Source organism: Zingiber officinale, unplaced genomic scaffold, assembly GCF_018446385.1.
Source record: "Zingiber officinale cultivar Zhangliang unplaced genomic scaffold, Zo_v1.1 ctg222, whole genome shotgun sequence".
NCBI lineage: Eukaryota > Viridiplantae > Streptophyta > Magnoliopsida > Zingiberales > Zingiberaceae > Zingiber > Zingiber officinale.
Window position 1 is genome coordinate 917,174 of NW_024589898.1, and position 24,692 is coordinate 941,865.

General features: G+C 37.3%; 1 pseudogene; it reads right to left on the reverse strand.

Annotated features, from left to right (window-relative positions):
- Nucleotides 1-625: 625 nt before the first annotated feature.
- Nucleotides 626-1,726, reverse strand: LOC122036839 (annotated as a pseudogene).
- Nucleotides 1,727-24,692: the final 22,966 nt, after the last annotated feature.

The window sequence follows — 24,692 nt, forward strand, 5'->3', positions numbered from 1 at the left end:
CACAACAAAATATGTCTTAAATTATAAATTTAGTGTCTCAAAATCTTTTTGAGACGGTGATGAGACGGTAATGTAGTCGTCCCTAATACAAGCGTCTCAAAAAAATATTGAGACAGTTGTACTGTCTCAAATGCTATTTAAGACGGTGATGAGACAGCTATTCAATTGTCTCAAAAGTATTTAAGACAGTTATTGTTTTGTCTCAAATGTTATGTCTTATCCTGTGAAAAAACTAAAGACACTAAATCGCGCGAGATGGTAATGTGTTGTCTCAAATAGAAGTGAAGACAGTAAATTACTATCCCTAATATTTTAACTTGTTAGATGCAACAATTATGACAAAAATTAATAATCGTTAAAGAACATTTATTATACAAATTAATCTAGATTAAATTTATTAAATTGTCATTTCAAAACAAAAGGAAAAACTCTCTTTTTATAAATTAAATATGATATCCACAATATAAAATTCTATAATCATTAATTGAAATGCATTCAATATTCATCCAATAACAGAAATTTCTACAAATCTATCATTAATTTGATAATAAAAAAACAATTATTCCCATGAAAGTTACACAAAAGAAAGTCTAAAGAACAACTCCTCGTGATCTAGAGATAACTTCTATAATCCTTCTTCACAAGAATCCTGAACATAAAAAAAAAACTCTTATTAGAGATAAAGATGATTTATAATATATACTGTTAAAAAAAATCAATAAATAAAACATTTCAATAAAAAATCTCATCATCTAACACATAATCCTCTTTATTGCAACTATATATATATATACAACATAAACAACCCCAAGTTAAACAAACCTCTTCATCTCGTAATAAGAAATGATGGTTTATGTGTTTGTCAATATCTTTGTGCCTTTCAAGTTGTTGCGCCTGTAAAATAAATTTATTTACAGCTTAAAAATATGCACACTACTACATCACCAAAATTGTTAATAAAACTAAAAAAAATTCTTATGAAAACAACTACCAATGTACCTGTTGGTTATCCAATCCTTGTTCATGTGAAATAATATTATCTGCAACCTAAATAAAAAATAATGTACGTATCACAAAACTATCAAAATTTATTATAAAAGTCAATTATTTAAATAAAGTAAAGATACCTTTTGATTTCTAAATCTAGTAGTTCGTTCAAGATAGTACCATATAGTTAACCCGGACCCACCTTTGGAATGTCATAATGCTCACTGAGATTTGCCAGATACTGATTGAAATCCTGGATGCGATCACGGTGAGACTTGTTTGATGTTTTCGCCAGCTTTTTTGCATTAATCCTCTCCCTCTATTCAATATATCGCCTTTCTGCTGGAGTCAAGTGATCATCGACTGATGGGGCTTGTCCTTCAGACCCAACCTTCTTGGCTTCAGTGAGGACTTCAGTTGGATCAGTTGATAATTCAGAACTCCCACCTGTATGATATCATAAGCAATCTTAAAAAATTGTTACATCCCTTCCCAAATAAAGTGAATTTTAATAAGCATCAGAAAACAAGAACATCTCATGAAAGGCAAAGGTAGGACAGAATAATCTTGAAATTGCTTGGTATGATTATAAAATATTTTCTAGAGAAAAAAATAGTAAGAATCAACCTTCTGTAAGTTCCTGGTTTTCAGTCTTGGAATCTATTTCATAGTTATGCTTCTTCTTCTTTTTCATGCCACCTCCCTTCACATCCAATGCTTTTCCTTTCGGTTCTTCCATAATTCTACACCTCCTAAGCAGTTAGGTGAAGCAACTACATTAAACTAGTGCAATAACGTTCAAATTTCACAGAATTGATGGATCACAACTACCCAAGTTCAGCTATCATGGAATAAAATTCAGCTAACTAGAAGATGTGCACACCATTGAAAGAAAAACCCCTCATCTTTGTTACTGCCAGGAAGAGGAAACCCAATGCCAACTCAATTGAAGAACACTTAAGGGTAACTAAGAAAATTGAAATCCACAACTGCTTGGGTATAGAGAAACAACGATGCAGGGAAGTCCCATAACATTCCCATTTCGTCCAATCTTTACCGAACACAAACGAACAGCATCAAGAACCAAAACAGAAAAAAAAACCACAACAAAGGAACAGAACAATCTCGAAAGGTAATTCCATATCAAAGCCCAATTTCATCCAGTGTTCTCGAAAACAAAAAAAGGAATGCAGCAAGATCATCAACAGACGCTATAAAAATCCCAACGACCTTTTCAAAAACTTCCAGATGCGCAAAAATAAATTTAACATCATTGTAACTAATCAAGGCTACCAAAAATTGGATTCCAAGCTCAAATTGACAAGAAGAAACCAATCAAAACTCATTTCAACCACAAACCATAGCAAAAACCTCATGGAAACCCAATCCGAAATCAAGACCTGACAGAAATCTCAAACCGAATCTAGAACTTCACAAAAGCTCGATCACAACTCATTCTACCAATCGATATCTTAGTCAAGCATTTAAGCAAACAAGTGTGACACAGTAAACTCGTAACATCCACTTCTCATAAGAAATCGAATCCAAACTCAATCACAACCCATCGGACACCAGAAGAACCATGAGCAGAACACTCTGGAAAAATCGAACTCATCACCACAGAATGCATTGGCAAAAAAATTCAGAAGCAATGCGAACCAAGCAAGAACATCAATGGAACCTCAAGCCGAATCAAGAACAAACCGGAAAGAAATCAATCCCTAACACAATCCATCAATCGGACTTTGTTGGCAAGTTTATCAACCCACCTAGCTACCTATCCTTTACCTCACCGATCCCATATCATCATAGAGGATGTACTTGCCTTCTCCTTCTTTTGCCACTGCTGGGAGCCTTAGCCACAGGACGACGCGACGGAGAGGAAGGCTTGTTCACAGAGGAGATCGCCGGCGTGGCGTCAACAATCAGCCAAGATCTCTGCCCGAATCGAGAGCTTGGGTTGCGGCGGTGAAGTTGAGAGGAAGAGGATTGGGGATTCCGTGAGAGGTGAGCGGCGGAATTCCCTTAGGCAGTTTAGCTCTTAACTTAGGTATTATATATATATTTAATAAACTCCTCACTTTAATTAAGTATTACAAACGGGCTTTATCTTTTACCCAATTTTAACCTTTAAAATATAAAATGATTCTTTTAAAATCTAAAAAATTTCCAATAAATATCTTAAATTCATATAAACTTATTTCCTAATAAATTATATACTGGATTATATTTATTTTCCTTAAAATAACAAAATTTTAGTTAGTATATCCTTATTTACATTTTTGGTATGTTACATTAGGTGTCTTATTTAGTTGAATTTGAGACAAAATCTTAACTACTGTCTTAAAGTTAATGTCTCAATGTAAAATTTTGAGACATCTATTATTACTGTCTTAATTACTTAGTATTTGAGACGAATTTTGTCACTGTCTTAAAATTTTTGTCTCAAAAGCCTAGTTTTCTAGTAGTGGAATGTCCACTAATTAAGTAAGTTACTGACAACTCACTTAATTAATATCTCAGTCCAAGAGTAGTACCACTCAACCTTATTGTCATGTCGGACTATGTCCACCTGCAGGGTTTAACATGGCAATCCTTATGAGCTCCTCTTGGGGATATTCTCAACCTAGATAACTAGGACACAGTTTCCTTCTATAATCAACAACACACACTATAAGTAATATCATTTCCCAACTTATCGGGCCTATTGATTTATCAAGCTAAATCTCACCCTTTGATAAGTTAAAGAAATAAATACTAAATATATGTACTTGTTATTATATTAGGATTAAGAGTACACACTTCCATAATAACTAAGGTCTAGTTCTTTTATTAAGTTAGTATAAAAAGAACTTACCTAAAATGGTCCTACTCAATACACTTAGAGTGTACTAGTGTAATTTATTAGTCAAGATAAACTAATATCTAATTACACTATGACTATACCAATGGTTTGTTCCTTTTCCATCTTAGTCGTGAGCAACTGTTCATAATTTATAAAGAGCTGATAACATGATCTTCTGTGTGTGACACCACACACCATGTTATCTACTTTATAAATTAATTGAACAACTATATTCAACAAATAAATATAGACATTTGACCAATGTGATTCTTTTATTTCAAAAATAAATGTTTACAAAAGCTAGGCTTTTAGTATACAATCTAACACTATGGTACTTGGATTTCTTTAAATTCACATTTCCTATGAAGGTTTGAGAGAGGAGAAGCTATATATGGTGTCAAAACTTAGTTATAATCACTACAAATAAAGTTCTTACTCTGCGCTAGTTGACACGAAACATGTGAACCTTGGAGTTAAGATAACAACCAATTTTTTTGACTCATAACTTAGTTACTTTAGAGTTCCCAAATTACATACCTAATTCATATTTCCAAGCAGACCTTGTAGACTTGAAACCCAATGTTGGACCTAACCTATTTAGATTTCTAAAAAATCCCAACTGTTACCAAGTTTTTAGTTTTCAGAAGAGAGATATGGTGTGAAGTATAAGTTATGTCTCTTTTCGCTGATCAACACCAGCATGGCAATTTGGATATTGAGATTTTTAGTTCACTACGTAATAGTATTGTTATTTATGTTATAATTTAGTATACACTTCTTATATCATACATACAATTGTATTTGTAATTGTATCTATACATTCCCTACCTAACTTTTTTTCTTACAACACTATGAATATTTAATCCGATGTTTTACAGAACTTATCCCTCAAAATTGATACAATTACATTAATTCTAATTTTTTTCATATCTTCTTGTTTGAAGTCCATCTTCAGATTGTATAGAAGACATCGAATATATTGCTTCACAAAAAAGTCATAGTCAATGTTGTAAATAACATCACCAATTTAATATTCAATATTTTATATCAATGTTTTTTATTCACACTCTTTGCTCGACTTATCTGGCTTCTTGTTGTGGACATTCTATTATGTGAGACACTCATTGATCGTGTAGGTCCCTTTGGAGGCCGGCAAGAGGGGAGGGGTGAATTGTCCTACAAAATAAAACCAAAAACCCTTCTCGGATATTCAACTAACTTAAAAGAACTTAGTAATTAAAAAGACAGAGACTAATTAAAACAGAAAATAGACACAGAGGAATTACTTGGTTTGCAATCAGAGGATTGCTAATCCAAGGTAAAGACGGCGCACTTGTAACGACCCAATTTTCTCTATTTCAAGTTCTAAAAGTTCATAAAAATATTTGGAAATACTTTTAAAATATTCTAGATATTTTTAAGAATTTTTAGAGTATTTTTACGTAATTTTTGGAGGTCGTTTAGTAGGGTTACAAAAAGAAAGAAGTTTAAAAAAAATGTTAAAGGTGAAATTCGAACCCACAACCTCGGGTCGGAGTGACCCAAGCAAAACCAGCCCAACAACTGTGCTAGCGGGCGTTCCTTATTAAAGAAGGGGAAATATTCTAGTTAAGCAGCTTTTCTTCTTTGTTTTCTCTGAGCAGGAACAACCCTAGATTCAGTGGTTCCGAGCTTCGATTTGTTTTCATGGTTTTCGGATTTTTGGTTGTAGAGAAACATGATGTTAGGGATCTTGGAATAGATTTAAGATTTTGCTTGCTCTGTTGCTAATCTGTTGAAGCATGTTTAGAGTTTAGAACAACTTTTTCTTTAACATCATATTTGCAAGCAAGAGCAATTTTGTATAGGGCTGATAACAGTCATAGCCAATTACCTCAAGCCTACTGTTTAGATCTTGGACAGCAACTTAGTTTTGATTTCTTCTTGTTGTTTTAATGAACATGAACAACCCTTATATTTAGCATTTCAGTTTGCTTGGATTTCCTTACTAGCTTGTCAAGCAGAGAACAGAATTGTTTCCAGGTTTTAATCATAACCATGTGCTTAGTTGAAAATTAGTATTCCAGGAAATACCCTAGATTATTCAGATGATATGCTCATAGTATGCAAATTTTAGTGCTTTATTATTAGATATACATGAGCAGATTTTCTAGATTCCATTGCATGCCTGGTAGATGAATTTGTTTTACTTTCACAACATGCTTAAGTCCTCATTACTACTTGCTTAGTTGGGATATTTCACAGTTTGATCTTCTATAGCATTTCTAAGCATTTCTTAAATTGCATGCTTAGCTTTACTTTCACAGCAGGTTTAAGATGATTTATTTTCCTTTGCCATTAGATGTGCACGGTGATACTTTTTAGTCTCTTTTGCTATTAGAATATCTTGAGCATGCAATTATTAGTTTCTTTGCTATTACATGAGCATGAGCTTCTGTCTTTAAGAACTATAAGCAAGAAAGACTAAGGTCTAGACTTGATTTCAATTCCAGAATATTGAATATCAAAAGCGCACACAAGGTGTTTGCTTAAATGCCAAGTAAGGGCAAGTATAAAGAAGTTATAGTTAGGAAGAAAGTATTTTACTTTTAAAGGGCATGTACCGGACACAAGGTCCAAGGGATGGGCTCCAAGATCGCCTAGAAGTATCTTAGTAGTTTCGGGATTAGCTACCTCGATTCTTATTAAGAATGCGCGCTAATGGTACAATGTCGCCAAAGAAGTTTATTATTATTTGAAGTATTAAAGTATAAGTTTTGAAACAAATGAAACAAGCTTCAAATATGTTTAGAATTAGAAAGTTTAGTTTCTTGTTATTTGAAGCATGCAGTAGTAGTTTTATTTGTTTCTTGCTATTAGATTATTCAGCATGTTTAGCTTTATTTGCTCTCAGCATGCAGTTATAGTTTTATTGGTTTATGAGCATGATCAGCTATACATGTTTAGTATTTCAGTTAGTATGATTCCTTTATTGGATTATGAGCATGATTAGCTATACATGTTTAGTATTTCAGATAGTATGATTCCTTTGCTATTTATGAGCATGAGTAGCTTTACATGTTAGCATTCAGTTTTAGCATGTTTTTATTTACATACATGCATATCTAGTTTTTGTGAGTAGATAGCGCTCACTAAGCTTTATGCTTATAGACTGCACTTCCTCCTACTGCAGATAAAGGAAAGGAAAAGATTTAGCAAGGAAGGCGACAAGGTGGTGGTGATGAAGGTGTGTGATGGCTGGACTATGGGAAGATCAAGAGTTTGCTAAGGAATTGTTAAGACTTTTCTGTTTAGAGTTCTTTAGTTTTCTTTTAATGTTATTATGAGTCAATATTGTAATTAAGTTTATTCCGCGTTTGTAGTTGGGTTCTATTGATGGAGTGATATTGATGTTTGCTATTGTTAGGGTAGTTTCCTTCTTTTATTTGTGATATTATACTGCGTGGTTGTGAAGATATATGTTTCAGCCACCTGTGGCTGAGTATAGTTTGTTTGTATTGATGATTTGGTCACCGGTACAGGGGAGATTCTGTCGAAATTTTTCGGTAGCGATTTCTCGTAGTTAAGTAGTGTTCCTAAGCTCCTGCACACTTAGACACAAGGGTTAAACAAACGCAGGACCTAACTTACCTTGTTTGATCACATCAAAACACCTTGGGGTTCCAACAGATCGAAGGGATGATGTCTTTCAAAATTTGAATCAATAGCAGCAAGGTGCTCATGACTATATAATTTAAATCTTATACCTGTAAGATTGAATAGGAAATTAAAATTTTACATCAACTAGCATTTATACTACATTACAAACATGCATGTGAATATTGGATGTTCACCGCGGCTTCAAATTCATATTTGGATTTACTTCCACTTGCTAGAGAATTGTAATGATTGAACGTCATTGATTTGGTATCCACCATCAACAAGTGGAAGTATGCATTATCACTGTACAAAGGTATAAAAATATACATAAACTCTTCATCTTCTGTATCTGTCTTTATCACTTGTTGCAAGCTAAACTTGCTTGAGCATTTTATTGATAACTACAAATATGTAAAGTCATACATACTTAACCAAATAATAAAATGTATTCAAATATTATATAGTCTCAAATATATTCCTTACTTTGAAGAAAGTTGAACAATATATAGACTTGTTGTATGTCCTACCAGACGAGGATGCCCCCCTAAATAGAATTTTACAATACGTGTCAATTACCTCCCCTTTTATCAACATCTCTCCATTCACACAAAATAAGAAGGAATACACATTTAAACCAAAGGGTCATTCTACCCAATCTAATTCATTTGTAAACTTACAAAGTAAACTAATGATTATAAAAATTAAATTAGAGAACCATATAATTAACTAAATTAGATAAGCATATAATTATCTTGACTTATCACTTAATTAAATCAACTATGTATTTCACATACTTTATGTTCTCCAACTCTTTTAACAAGTAGGTCACATCTTCGTCTTATTTTTTCTTTGAAGTTTTAAATTGCTTCTTAACAAACTATACCCATAAACATAAAAGAAATTTAAATAATAAATTAAATCAAACAAAATACTATTTTATATGCAAATACAGACTTACAGTAATGAATTGTTTCCTAATTTTGTTAAGTTTGGCAATCCTAGTTGCATCATTCTCTGCCTCTTCTTGAAAATTGCCTTCCAATAATGTGACGATATCTCTTTCTTCTTCCATTTCATCCACATCAATTTTTTCCTTTCCCCTTCTCCACAACATCAGGTTCTTTTATAAATTTTTTACCCTCTACTTCTATTGAAATATTCTTCACAGGCTCACATATTTGTATATTTCTCTGTTGTCTCTTAGGTAAAATATGGAGCCACAATGGACTATCAATTGGAGTACCCTGTAATCATAGCGACTTCTGTTATGTCCTCTCCTACTTCTTGTTCCAAAAGCTACTGGTTCACATTGAAGATCATCTACAGGATTTCTTGATTGAGATTGCATGCCTTTATTTTCTATTATTTCAAGTAATTCTTTTACCCTATCATTCAAATGCATATTCTCCATTGTTAACTCTTTATTCGGTCTGTTTGAATAATGTAGTTACAACATTTCTTATTGTTGGTACGGAAAGCATCCGACGATCGAACCTGAGTTTTAATAATGGCAAAGGGTTCAAAGTTAAGGTTATTTATGGTCTAACATGTTTGAATGAGTTTGCAGGAAAGTCCTAAGTGTACTTAGGCAAAAGTCATAGCTGCGGTTAGGCAAGTGGAAACCCCTAGGGGGTGGTAACCCTAAGTTCTAGGGGGTGATAATCCTAGGTTCTAGGGGGTGGTAACCCTAGGCGGAAAGTCTTGGCAGATCGAGGGTTTCGGGCAAAAACCCTAGAGTTGGGGACTCTAGGTGGAAAGTCCTGGTGTCGCGAACCGGGTGGAAGACTAGACGGGTCATGGAGTTAACGTCCAACAGAAAGTCTTGGAGCCTCGGGCGCTGAGCAAAAATCCAGTCGGTCTGGAGGACCGGTCTGACAACAGGTAAACTCTCCTGAGTGGAGTAGGTGAGGACGTGTTTCCCGATGAGGGAACAGTAGGCGTCGGTTTGACATAGGATTTCCGGATGGAAATTCAAAATCAGAACTGGACAGTCTGATGACTATCAAATATTTATCTTAATCTTATTTTATTGTGTTTAACTCTGTTTTGCATGATATGTTTTATATTTTTGACTAACACGTCTTGTAGGGAGTGAAAAAGTCTTAAAGTCTCGGATGAACAGTACCCGAGGCACCCTCCATGGAGCTTGGAGGCGCCTCGGGTGCAATGCTTGAAGACTCCGTGTAGCAAAAGCAGGAGGTGCCCTCCATGGAGCTGGAGGCACCCTGGATGCTGGGTGGAGGGCGCCCTCCATGGACTTGGAGGCGCCCTCGGGCGGATAGGCTGCGGGTGAAGAGGAGCTTATCCACGCTGCGGATCCGGTGGTGTTAGAAGCGCCCTCCATGTTGTTGAGGGCGCCCTCAAAGGGCTATATAAGCCAATCTTGAGCAGCAGCAAGCAGAACTCAAAATAACAATCCGTCTTCCGTGTGATGCTCAGAGAACGATACGATAAAGTTGCAACTCGACTACGACGACCAGAAGCTTCAAGTTTACTAATTCCTTGTTTGTCGGTATAAGTTTTTCATTTATATTGTACTCCAAATTGTAACTTCCGAATTGATAGTGATTGCCTGAAGTAAATGCTCAACAAGCGTGGGCCTTGGAGTAGGAGTCGCCACAGGCTCCGAACCAAGTAAAATCATTGGTGTTAGCAACTGTTTTTCATTTACTTCTATTCCGCTACATATTTCTGAAACGAACGTGAAAGCCACGAGCACTATTCACCCCCGCCCCCTCTAGCGCTTTCGATCCTATAATTGGTATCAGAGCGGGGTTGCTTTGAATCGGTACAACTACAGTTCAAGCAATTTTTACTTTTTCATCCGTTTTTTCAAAATATAAAACTATTTTTCCCTCCAAAACTATGTCTTTCATTTTTTTCCCTCCAAAACTATTTTTAAAATTTTTATTTTCATCTTTTCACTATTGGTCAGTATTAACGAAATATCACATTTTAAAAAATTTGTAATAATATTTTTTTAATTTTTTTTTTTAAATTGTTATTTCTATTTTTCTCTCGCACTACTAATCCATGCCCAAGTCTTGGAATATTCGGTTCTTTTTCTTTTTATGTGCGAGAGTTTCCTCTACAATGACCCACCAAGAAGACTACAGCACAGCTCGTCCGCCACTCTTCTCCGACGAGGACTTCGACTGCTGGAAGGGCCAAATGGAGTCCTACCTCCAAACCCAGTTCGAGATGTGGATGATCATCAAAACCGGTATCTCACTCCCACTCGATGGCACGGGAAAACCAGTATCATGCGAGAACTGGGACACAAGTATAATAAAGAAGGTCAAGGCCAATGCCAAAGCAACGTGCATTCTTCAATGTGGACTAACAAAGGAAGAGCTGAACCGAGTTGGTCCATTCTCAAGCGCGAAAGAACCATGGGAGAAGCTGATCGAGCTGCATGAATGCACCTCCGATACGAAAGTAAGTAAGCGTGATCTAATTTTAAATAAGTTATATAACATAAAAATACAAGAAGGTGAGACGGCTAGCCAACTTCACACGTGGATATAAGATCTACTGAACGAACTCCACGGAATCGGACAAAAGATGGAGAATCGAGACATAACAAGGTATGTACTAAACGATTTTCCGAGGAATATGTTGTGGGCATCAATGATAGACGCCTACAAAGTATCCAAGGATTTATCGTTAATTAAATTAGATGAATTATTTTCTGAATTTGAATTGCATGAACAGACTAATGCATGTCCGGCCGAGAAAGGTATTGCGTTGATTGCAGGTACGAGCAGAATCCGGGAACCAAAAGCTAAGCACAGAACCAAACCCAAGTTCAAAAACGAATCGGACTCAGAAGACGACAACGACAAAATTACCATCAAGTTCGTAAAATTGGTACGGAAAAAGTGCAAAAAGAAGAAGGTGACTCAATCAAACACGAAGGTCAAGTCTGGAGTTACCTGCTACGGCTGCAACCAGAAGGGACACTACAAACCAGAGTGTCCGAACCAGAAGCAACGAAGAAGGAAGTCCTTCAAGGCAATGTGGTCCAAGTCATCGGAAGAGTTCGACAAAGAAGAACACAAGCAAGCAAGCTTTCTCGCTCTACCAATACAAGCGTGCGTTGCCGAAACCAACTCCGAGTCTGAAGCCGAGAGTGAATCCAAAGCTAAGTCTAAAACAAGCCACAAATCCGTATCCATTTCCGAAGGTCCAAACACCGCTGTAAGATCTTCTCAAGTAGATAAACTATATAATTTAATTAACTATTTAATACGCAAATTAGCTAAGTCAAATATCCAAGTTAAGTCACTCCAAAAGGAGATAACAGCCCTTAAGGAGGTGACTAGCCCAAGCTCCTTGACCGAACCTATTCAAACGGGAACTTCAACTTAGTTTCAACAACTTGAGAAAGAAAATTTCAGTCTGAAAGATCAAGTCAAGGAACTTAAGGGAGCATTGGAACGGTTCATCTTGGGTTCCAACAAACTTGATTTGATTCTTGGGAAGCAAAGGGTCGTATACAATCGATCTAAACTTGGATACAAGACTAAATATAAATCATACTTATCATTAGTAAATCGATCAAATAGAAAAGTAGTCCAAGCATGGGTCCCCAAGTCTAACTTTACTAATCAAGTTAGACTTGGCCAATATTGGATCCCCAAGGATCAAATTAATTACCTTGATAGACTCTATCGAGGCTATGTTCCAGGGGGCCAATAGAAAATTTATTTTTATAAATAGATTTGTTTGATGATTACTTTTACTGCTTTTATTATACATGCTTAGATTAGACTAGATAAGGACCTAGGGTGATTTACACTTGACTAGTTATACCTAGGGGTTTCAAAAATAAAATTAAATATCCAATTTCATTGAAAGGCTTTGTCTAGAAGTGGTGGATGATCTCATACCCAAGAAGGCATAGTGCCTCGCTACAGCCTGAAAGTCAATCTTTGAAATAAATATTTAATTGACTAATTGAAAAACCTGAGTCTAACTCAAATGTAAATTAATCATTAGATAATAACCTAATCAAAGATAAAATTAATCATCTCACAATAACCTCTATAAGGTTCCCTGATTGAGCGATTTTTTTTTAGTTGTTCTTTGCTGCTGCTCGAGACAAGCTTATAAAGCTGGTTGAGGACGCCCTCAACAGCATGGAGGGTGCCTCCAACACCGTTGGATCCGTAGCGTGAGGGTGAGGTGGACTTAGGATAAATTTAGTCAACTTAATAAATTTAACTCAACTTAATAAACTTAACTTAATTAATTTCAAAATTCTTAATTAATTTATAAATTCTTAATTAATTTCAAAAGCATAATTAATTTCAAAATCATAATTAATTTTAAAAATCTAATTATTTTCAAATATTAATTACAAAATTATAATTAATTTCTAAGCTTAATTAGTTTTAAAACCTTAATTAATTTCTAAACTATAATTAATTTCAAAAGTTTAATTAATTTCAAAACTTTAATTAATTATAAAACTTTAATTAATTACAAAACTTTAATTAATTTCAAAAGTTTAAGTAATTAACTTTCATATCTAATTAAGGTTCAAATATCAATTAACTTTCAAATTCAATTAATTTTCAAAGTGTTAATGTCAATTGATTTTCAAAATGTAAGTAACCTTCAAAATCTTAATTATTTCCAAATGCTAATTCATCCTTAAATTTTAAATTTACACTTATATTTTAAAATTTGAAATTCAAACTTAAGTTTTTAAATCTCAATTTCAATATTTCTAAATCCAAATTTAAAGATAAATTTAAATTCAAAATTCTCTAAATTTAAGTTCAAACATAAATATTTTCAATATCTTTAAATATTTATAAACTTAAAATTAAATTAAAAATTAACTTAAGTTCATCTTACACAAACTTTTAAGCTAAACATGTTTGATAACTTAGAAAGGATGAGATAGAAAATTAGGATAATAAATAATTACTTCTATTTTACTTTGAATTTTCATGCCTAGACTCTAGGACACCCTAAAATATTTTTGGCATTAATTAAAGGGGTGGGAAAGAAAGTTAAAGCATTAATTCTTTTCAAAATTTTCAAAATTATTTTTTTTTAAAAGTCAAAGTTTTTTAAAAGTCTTTAACTATGCCTTTTATCAAAATTCCTTTTCAAAATCTAAGTACTAAAGCATTTTAAAGCTAAATTTTTTAATCAACTTCTTTTAAAGCTTGTACTTACCTAAGTTTAAAATCCTTTAAAGCTAAGTTATTTTCAATATTTAATTAAAGTCACTTTTAAATTTTTGCTTCTTCTTGCAAAACTATATTTAAGTAAGAGCTACCTTTTAGGGGAGTTAAATATTTCCTATCTTTCCATTATTTTTTCTATTTTTTAAGTAATATTTTTTATATATGGCAAAGGGCGAGAGGAAAGTGAAAGTTAAGTACATAAGAGATTAAGGGGGAGATACAAACAAGTTGCAACTAAATATTTATATTTTTTTTTACACCTACATGTTTTTTCACTTGATTACACTTGAATCTTAATTTTATGCTTGTACGCATTTATACTACTTTTATATTTTACTTAAATTTTACTTAACTTTGAATTTTGTTGTCATAATCAAAAAAGGACAGATTGTTGGTGCGATAAGCATCCGACGATCGAACTTGAGTTTTGATAATGACAAAGGGTTCAAAGTTAAGGTTATTTGTAATCTAACATGTTTGAATGAGTTTACAGGAAAGTCCTAAGTGTACTTAGGCAAAAGTCCTAGCTGCGGTTAGGCAAGTGAAAAACCCTAGGCGGTGGTAACCCTAGGTCCTAGGGGGGCGTAACCCTAGGTAGAAAGTCTTGGCAGGTCGAGGGCTTCAGGAAAAACCCTAGAGTCGGGGACTCTAAGTGGAAAGTTTTGGTGTCGCGAACCGGGTGGAAGACTGGACGGGTCGTGGAGCGAACATCCAACAGAAAGTCCTGGAGCCTCGAGTGCTGAGCAAAAGTCTAGTCGGTCTGGAGGACTAGTCAGACAACAGCTAAACTCTCCTGAGTGGAGTAGGTGAGGATGCATACCCTGGTGAGGGAATAGTAGGCGTCGGTTTGACCTAGGGTTTCCGGATGGAAATATGAAATCAGAATCGAACAGTCCGGTGACTGTCAAATATTTATCTTAATCTTATTTTATTGTGTTTAACTCTGTTTTGCAGGATATGTTTTGTATTTTGGACTAACACGTCTTGCAGGGAGTGAAAAAGTCATAAAGCCTCGGATGAATAATACCCGAGGCACCCTTCATGGAGCTTGGTGACGCCTCGGGTGCAATGCTTAAAGACTCTGTTAGAGCAATCTGGATACCCTAGGTTTTGATATTTGGGTAAAGGTTTAAGTTAGGTTTATTGTTATATTTGATATGCATTGTGAGTGTGCAAGATGCAGGTACAACAAGGAAAGTCCTGTCCTTAAAATTTAAGAATTTTTGGAGATATGTGGAATTTCTGATGCATTTCTGAAGTTGCATCAAAAAGGTTGATTTTTGCTGAAATAGTGTACCAGACGAATGGTATAGTTACCAGTCGACTGGTAACAGTGTTTTTGAGCACAAAAGGTCTCTATGAGCTCATTTTGAAGAAGGCAACCGACTGGGATTTATACCAGTCGACTAGTAACACTATTCATGAGCACAAAATGTCTCTATAAGCTCATTTTGATGATGTCAGTCGACTGAGACTTGTGGCAGTCGACTGATACAATCTGAAAATATTTTTTAACATTAGAAAATGATCAAAATGGTAGTGAACATGTATATAATCTTGTGAGGGATTAATACATGATATTTATGGTCATTAGAGGTCAAAAAGTCCAATAATTGGGATATTGTTAAATCTCTTTTTGATGTATGGCAAAAGGAAAGAAGTCTAGGTTTAAGTGGAAAACCTACATACTTTTGTAAGAAATCCTAACTCAAGGGGGAGCTTAGGTGAAGGGGGAGCGATTGCTCATTTATTTACAAAGGGGGAGAAGTTTAACTTTGCAAGAAATCCTAGCTCAAGGGGGAGCTTAGGTGAAGGAGGAGTGATTGCTCATTTATTAGCAAAGGGGGAAAAACTCCAAGCTCAAGGGTGAACTTAGATAAATGGGGATCCTAGGGATTTAGGTTCCATTATTTATGCATGAGTTGATTTGCATATTTATTTGCATATGTATTGCTATATTATTTCTCTAACTTAAACGGGTTATCAAACATCAAAAAGGGAGAGATTGTTGGAGCAATATGGGTACCCTAGGTTTTGATGTTTGGGCAAAGATTTAAGTTAAGTTTATTTTTGTATTTGATATACATTGTGAGTGTGCAGGATACTGGTACAACAAAGAAAGTCCAATGGTGATCTTGGCAAAGGAGGAAAGTCCAAGGATGAGTCTTGATGGTGTAAGTCCAAGTATGTAGTCTTGGCAATGTAAGTCCAAGTGTGACTTGGCAATGGATGAAGTCCCGGAGGCGCGACCTCTTGGCAAAGGAAAATCCGACAACAATGACAAGGCCGATGGAAGCTCCAGAAGGCTAGACGTGAAGGATGGGGAGGCATCCGAGGGACGCAAGGCTGATGGAGGAGGCTAGAAGGCTAGGTCTAGATTGGTCAAGCGAGGATGAGTGCTGAGTGAATGTACTCGGGGGTTAAATCCTAGGATTAGGGATTACTGTAGCAGTCGACTGGTATTTTCATCAATCGACTTGTAGCGGACCATTGGCTTATAACAGTCGAATTTCACTTAGGACCAGTCGACTGGTGGTTGTACCAATCGACTGGTGACAGGGAAAACAGTAGGTGTTTTCCTCCCGAGCTCTATTTAATAGAGCTCGGGGTGCTTGGCCAAGGTTGACGAAATAGATTTGGTTAAAGCCTATTAGAGTCTCCCAAGTCCTCGTGTGATCGGTGTACTTGTATTCAAGTGTTTATCGCGAGGTTTCTCCACCGACAAGGAGCTTGAGCTAGCGAGAGGTTTTCCGAGGAGTCATCCACCAACGGATAGGGATCGTCCACCTTATGGACAGCCGTAGAGTAGGAGCTTTATCTCTGAACCACGTTAAATCTATGTGTTAGTATTTATTTTTATATTCCACTGTGTGTACTAAACATTGTAAGAAGCAACATTTTGGGTGAGACGCTATTCACCCCCGCCTCTAGCGGACGTCAAGGTCCCAACAAGTGGTATCAGAGCGAGTCGTTCTTCTACGGACTAATCACCAAGGGAGCAAAGTGTTGGGAGATTGTTGGTGCAATATTTCCCAGGTCAAGGTTGACCTAGTTTGATTGACCTTGAATTGGGTCAAGCTCGAGTCTTAATGTTTATGTTTTGATGGTTTGACAATACATATTGACAATACATGTAGACAACACATGGAGATTGTAGGTGCAATTGTTCATGTGTGGAGATTGTGATGGAGAGTCAAGTAGGTCAAGGTTGACCGGATACTTGACTGAAAAATCCTGGTGAGTGAAGCCAGGTGAAAGTCCTAACTTGGAGGTTAGGCAAAGGAAGTCCTAGTGAGTGAAGTCAAGCAGAAGAAAATCCTGGTGAGTGAAGCCAGGTGAAAATCCTAGTGAGTGAAACTAGGTGAAAGTCCTGGTGAGTGAAGCCAGGCAGAGGAAAATCCTAGTAAGTGAAGCTAGGTGAAAGACCTGGTGAGTGAAGTCAGGCAGAAGAGAAGCCCTAGTGAGTAAAGCTAGGCAGAAGGGAAGTCCTGGTGAGTGAAGTCAGGCACAGGGAAATCCAGATGGGTCAAGGTTGACCAGACATCTGGTGAAAGTCCAAGTAGGACAAAGGGATTGACCGGATACTTAGCACGAGGAAGAAAAGTCCAAGTAGGTCAAAGGGATTGACCGGATACTTGGCAATAGGAGAAAAGTCCAAGTGGATCAAAGGGATTGACCAGACACTTGGTGAGAGAGTCCTAGCTGGTCAAGGGTGACCGGATGCTAGGTTTTATGTACCAACAAGTCATGGTTGACTGAATGTTGGTTTAAGGGGGATTTAGACTTGGTTTTGGACAAAAATCAAGTTCTGGATCGATCAGCCGATCGATTGGATCATGCCCAATCGATCGGCCGATCTATCGGATGAGTCCCCGCGACAGAGATCCTTCCAATCGATCGGGTGATCGATTGGGGAGGAATGTCGCACGAACAGAACCTCTCTGGATCGATCAGTCGATCGATTCAGAGGCTCCAATCGATCAGTGGATCGATTGGAGAGAGCTGACTTCGCGCGATAAGCTCTGGATCAATCGGTCGATCGATCCAGGCATTTTCTCGAGAGTAAAAAGGCACTCTGGATCGATCGGTCGATCGATCCAAAGCCTCCCCGATCGATTGGGAGCAATCCAATCGATCGGGATCCGATCGTTGGCGTCGTATTTAGCTGCAGGCGAGCGTTTCCTTCAGCAGAACTTCACGCATACATTTCAGATCTTCACAGCAACTCCACAGCTTCTCCACAAAGTTCAGATCGCCAGTTCTTGAAGGTTCTTGGAGGTTTTTCCAAGTCAAGAGACGGATCTATAGCTGAAGAAGAAAGCTAAGGTTAGAGTTTCTCTTGTGCAAACTTGTAAGCTTTTGCTTGTATTTTATTCCCTTTCCCTTTCTTCTTGTAGTGTGAACTTATAGGGTTTCTCTGCCTTTGGTAGTTACCATAAAGGAGTGTTATTCATAGTGGAGGGTGCGTGAGTGTGTGGATCCTTGGATTAGTCACCTCTTGTGAGGTGGATACCAAGTAAATCCTCTTGTTAGCGTTGTGTATTTTGTTTCTTTGTATTTTCCGCTGCATATCTTGAAGAAACAAGCAACGAAGAGCAAGACGGGCGCACCAAGCTATTCACCCCCCCCCCCTCTAGCTACATAATCGGTCCCAACAAGTGGTATCAGTGCAAGGCCGCTCTTCACCGGAATCATCGCCGGAAGGGGCAACAAAGCTAGAGGGTGTAGAAGTTGGAGCAAATTCTATCAAGTCAAAGACTTCATCATCAAGCTCAACTTCAAATGGAATTCCAAGACGGACTTGGATTCGATATAAGGGTGCCTCCATCATTTATTTCAATAAACTTCGATCTTTGGAAATCAAGGATCGAGAATTTCTTGATGATGGAGATAGAGCAATGGTTTAATTTGCTCTAATGGAAGGATTTGAAGCTCCAACAAATTCCAAGGGTAAGCCTCTCAAGAAAAGCAAATGGAGTCAAGAACAAGTTCAAAGGAGCAAGGCAAATGATAAAGTGACCAAGCTTTTGGTCAATTTATTGCCAAGCAATATTTTGACTTAAGTTGGAGATTTCAAGGATGCCAAGGAGCTTTGGAGTAAGTTGGCCAAGATTCATGAGATCTCCTCCACTGTGCCAAGCCAAGAAAAATCCAAAGAGGGTGACTCATTAGAGCAAGATCAAGAGGAGGAGAATTCCGAAGGTGAAAGATGCTCATCTTCCGAAGAAGAAGTCCAAGAAGCTTCATCTTCAAAGGAATGAAATGAAGAGGGCAAGGAGAGGGCATACTCCTTGTTCCATGTACAAGATGAAGCTGAAGAAGTCTCCACCTCTAGGATTGAGGGGGAGCAACTCTTGGTAATGCCGGATCAAGAAGAAAGAGAAGTCTCTACATCCAGGTCAAGAGAATAAGAGGATGAAGAAGCTTCCACCTCCACAAGTCAAGTCAATTCTATTGGAGGAGCATCATTGTCAGATCAAGAGGAAGCCTCTACGTCCGGATCAAAAGGAGAAGATGTCACCCCTACAAGTAAAGGTATAACAATTTCAATAGAAAATAACAAAAATCATATCATTTGCTTTGAGTGTAGGGAAAAAGGGCATTACAAAAGTAAATGCCCTAAATTGGCCAAGAAGAAGGGCCAAGTGGCACAAAAGGGCAAGGAGAAGCCCAAGGAGACCGCTCCCGGAACAAAAAGGAGCAAGGAGCACATTGTGTGCTTTTTGTGCAATCAAAAGGGACATTACCGGAGTCAATGTCCCAAGGGGAAGAAGGCGGTCAAGGCTCAAGGAGGAAGCACACCCCAAGGGGGAGTCTCCAAGGTAAAAAAGAAAGGTATCATTTATTGAGCCTACTCCCTTGAACAATGGTAAAAAGCATGCTAAGTCAAGTCTTTATCATTTTAATGCTATTTACCATAAGAATAGAGAGCATGATAGCATTAAGGAAAAACACATGGCTCTCCATGCTAAAACTACCACACCTAGGGTTAGGAAGGTAGATGGAATTTTAGGCAAAAACTCTAAGGATTTTAGCTACAAGCCTAGAAACAAAAATGCTCATGGACTTAATGGAAAACCAAAAACTAAGGACTTAGTGATGGAAAATCAAGTCTTGAGGTCAAGACTTGACAAACTAGAAAAGACCCTAAAAAGGATGGAAAATATCCTTAAAGGGCAAAATGAACAAAATCTAGGTTTAAGACAACAAAGGTCATCCAAGGGTCATAGAGGTTTGGGATACAAACCTAAAACCAAAAAGGATATACCTACTTACCATAGAGTTCCATATAGTTATGGAACAAACCCTAGATCTAGTGGTCAAGTCAAGAATACTAGGGAGGTTATTCCTAAGAGTATTTTTGCAACAAATGTGACTAAGACTTCTAAGAAGTCCAAGAAAGTCACAAAGAAGGTCACAAGGGAAGCAATCCCTAGGATTGACCTAGAAAATGTGACCAAGGCTTCTAAGAAGCCAAACAAGGTCACTAGGAAGGTATATAAGGAATTTATCCCTAGTGAGTACCTAGAGCATCCAAGGAGCACCAATAGGTTTTGGGTTCCTAGGAGCATCTTCTCTACCCCATAGATGGGTTAGAGAGTGTCAACTCTAAGTGGAAGGGTAGTTAACCCAATCATGATGAAGTTGACACTCAAGGAGCATTTTCAAGGTTATTATTAACCTTTGAAAATGAAAAGGATAAAGGGTTTACTCTTGGAAAAAGTAAAATGTGTCATATTTTGAGAAATTGGATGAGATTTTAAATAACACAATTTGAGAAAATCATAAGAACTACCAAGTTGGGATTTTGGTATGTTCTTAGGAAGTTAAAGGCAAATTTAAGCCTTAACTCAATTGATTACTCTTTAAAAGAGTAAATTATGCCAAAATTTGAGGAATATGCTTAATTTAAATTGGCACAGATTAGGAAAAGCAAAAGAAATGTCAAATTTGGTTTTTGACATTTTCTTGGGAAATAGTGGGCAATTTAGGGTTTAAATTTTTAAGTTAGCTAAGGGTTAAGGATACTTAGGTAGGTAATCTAGGTATTTTATCTATGCTAACTTGTCATGCTTTGCTTGCCCATCAAATGCCATGACATCATATTTATTTATTTGTGTTTGCACTCATGCCTTATTATGAAAAAAACACAAAAATATCATGTCATATCATCCATACATCATATAGTTATAGGAAATTTTCTTTTGAAAATTATTTCTTTTTGATGTATGCCATGACATCATCATGTATCATTTTAATTCCTTGTTTATTAAGGACTAATGGCATTAATTAACAAGTAACATCCTGGGTGGAAGTCTATAATTCAAAAATGCCTAGATAGATATGCATGATCCCTAGATTAGGGCAAAACCAAAACTTTACATCTCACAAAGACCCATAAGGTGACTTGTATGTGTTTTAGTGCACATTAGATACAAGTGAGATGTTAGGATGATGAACAAAACTCAAGATGTTGATTTAGTACATTCTTTTGAGTTTTAAGTTCATCAAAACACATAGTTATGTGTTTTCCCATCATTGGGAAAGCTAATGTACAAGTCATGTGCATTAAGCTCAAGGAACATGGTGGGATATTGGTTTTTGAAAATTATTTTAAAATTCTTTTGGAAAATCATTGGTGAAGGTTATCGTTTGATAGTAATCACCATTGAATAGTTAGGCACAAACTAGAAGAAAACACTAAAGTTTTTTTAAGTTTTCTAGTTTGTGTAAATCTTTAAAAATATGAAGTATTTTCTTATAAAACTATTTTTCCATGATAATATATGCCCTAAATAGTGTCTACACAAATTTTCATAATTTTTAGAATTTTAAGAAATTTTTGGGGAGTTTCTGAAATTCACCGCAAATGAATTTCAGAACTATCAGGCATTCAATCGATCACCCGATCGATTGAAGGGTCTCAATCGATCGGGCGATCGATTGAGAGCAAGCTTCTCACGAACAGAAGCTTCCTGGATCGATCCACCGATCGATCCAGCCCTCCTGAATCGATTAGTGGATCGATTCAAGCTGGTTCAATCGATTGGAACCCAACTCCAATCGATTGAGGAAGCTGATTTTGGCTGGGAAAGCCTGATTTCAACATTCCAAATCAAGTTTAGTCTAGGAAATCATTCCTAACCCCTCAAAATATATTTGTATACATAAAAAAGGTGTTTTCATGTTGAAAACAAGGATGGATTGGTTGAGGAAGATAAAATTGAAGTTTAGGTTGAGGTTTGGTTTCAATATTGAATTTTTGAACCTCAAACTTCTAAATTTGGATTTCCTAAAGGTTTAGGGATTCCAAGTCATTGTTGGTGCAATGACAGAAGTCACGACCATGTCTTTAGGGGGAGTTACTCTTTAAGGACATGAAAACTAAATTTTCATACACCGTGGAAGGTGGTTAACCTTCCTTAGTGAAAGATGCTCAAGGTTGAGCATTGGATTACAATGGAGAGTGGATATCTTCATTGTTTAAGTTGTAAATGTTCAAGGTTGGGCATTTGTCTACATTGGGGGAGAATATAGGGTTAAGGATAAATGAAAGGTATGGGACTTTCATTATCGGGTTGATCACAACGAGTGAAGTTGTGAACAACGTTAAGTAACTCTTCAGGGGGAGAGTTTGTTTTGATGTGTGCCAATAGGGGAGAAATATAGGGTTTAAGTTAGGACTTCATTATCTAAGAGGGAGTTTGCCCTCTTAGGAGTAGAATGAAGGGTTTAACTTATGCCTTCATTACCTAGTGGCATGAAGGAGGTTTAGGCTATGGGATTAGCCTAACTTAAAGAAGGTATTGTCAAACATCAAAAAGGGGGAGATTGTTGGGAGATTGTTGGTGCAATATTCCCCAGGTCAAGGTTGACCTAATTTGATTGAGCTTGAATTGGGTCAAGCTCGAGTCTTAATGTTTATGTTTTGATGGTTTGATAATACATGTTGACAATACATGTAGACAACACATGGAGATTGCAGGTGCAATTGTTCATGTGTGGAGATTGTGATGGAGAGTCAAGTATGTCAAGGTTGACCGGATACTTGACTGAAAAATCCTGGTGAGTGAAGCCAGGTGAAAGTCATAACTTGGAGGTTAGGCAAAGGAAGTCCTGGTGAGTGAAGCCAGGCAAAAGAAAATTCTGGTGAGTGAAGCCAGGTGAAAATCCTAGTGAGTGAAGCTAGGTGAAAGTCCTGGTGAGTAAAGCTAGACAGAGGAAAATCCTAGTGAGTGAAGCTAGGTGAAAGACCTGGTAAGTGAAGCCAGGCAGAAGAGAAGTCCTAGTGAGTAAAGCTAGGCAGAAGGGAAGTCTTGGTGAGTGAAGTCAGGCACGGGGAAATCCAGATGGGTCAAGGTTGACCAGACATCTGGTGAAAGTCCAAGTAGGTCAAAGGGATTGACCGGATACTTAGCACGAGGAAGAAAAGTCCAAGTAGGTCAAAGGGATTGACCGGATACTTGGCAATAGGAGAAAAGTCCAAGTGGGTCAAAGGGATTGACCAGACACTTGGTGAGAGAGTCCTAGCTGGTCAAGGGTGACCGGATGCTAGGTTTTATGTACCAACAAGTCATGGTTGACTGGATGTTGGTTTAAGGGGGCTTTGGACTTGGTTTTGGGAAAACCCAAGTTATGAATCGATCAGCCAATCGATTGGATCATGCCCAATCGATCGGTCGATCGATCAGATGAGTCCCCGGGACAGAGATCCTTCCAATTGATTGTGTGATCGATTGGGGAGGAATGTCGCATGAACAGAACCTCTCTGGATCGATTAGCCGATCGATCCAGGAGCTCCAATCGATCAGTGGATCGATTGGAGAGAGCTGACTTCGCGCGATAAGCTCTGGATCGATCGGTCGATCGATCCAAAGCCTCTCCGATCGATTGGGAGCAATCCAATCGATCGGGATCCGACCGTTGGCGTCGTATTTAGCTGCAGGCGAGCGTTTCCTTCAGCAGAACTTCACACATACATTTCAGATCTTCACAGCAACTCCACAGCTTCTCCACAAAGTTCAGATCGCCAGTTCTTGAAGGTTCTTGGAGGTTTTTCCAAGTCAAGAGACGGATCTATAGCTGAAGAAGAAAGCTAAGGTTAGAGTTTCTCTTGTGCAAACTTGTAAGCTTTTGCTTGTATTTTATTCCCTTTCCCTTTCTTCTTGTAGTGTGAACTTATAGGGTTTCTCTGCCTTTGGTAGTTACCATAAAGGAGTGTTATTCATAGTGGAGGGTGCGTGAGTGTGTGGATCCTTGGATTAGTCACCTCTTGTGAGGTGGATACCAAGTAAATCCTCTTGTTAGCGTTGTGTATTTTGTTTCTTTGTATTTTCCGCTGCATATCTTGAAGAAACAAGCAACGAAGAGCAAGACGGGCGCACCGAGCTATTCACCACAAAGCGCTAGAGGAAGATGGAATTCGAAGGACCTCTAGGATGGGATATTCGAATCTCACCTCCATACGATCGAGATGATTTCGAGTATTGGAGGAAGCGGTTGGATACTTGATTCCAAATGGATTGGAACCAATGGATTATGTTGGAGGAACCGTTCGAAGCTCCAACAGACAAGAAGGGAAAGCGCCTCCGGCCTCAGTGTTGGACCGAGGAGCAAAGAGAGCAATCGGAGGCGGACAAGGAGGTAACTAGAATTTTGATTAATTTATTACCTCTTAATTTGGTATTGAATGTAGGTGAATACAAGAACACAAATGACCTTTAGAAAAAGGTAATTGCGCTTCATGAGGATCTTACAAAACTCCAAGTAATGGAGGAGCTAGCCCAAGGAGAAGGGCTCGTTGATTCAAAAGGAGAAGGACCAATCAGTTGTTGACACGTGCTCAACATTAGAGGAGGAGAAGGAAGATGAGGAGATATCATCCACATCTTCAAGAGAGGAAGAAGTGGAATCATCCATATCTTCAAGTGAAGAGGAAGAAGAGCAATCCAAGGAAGAGGAGATCTTGGAAGCTCAACCCTCCACCTCAACTACCAAGAAGAGCACAAAGGACCACA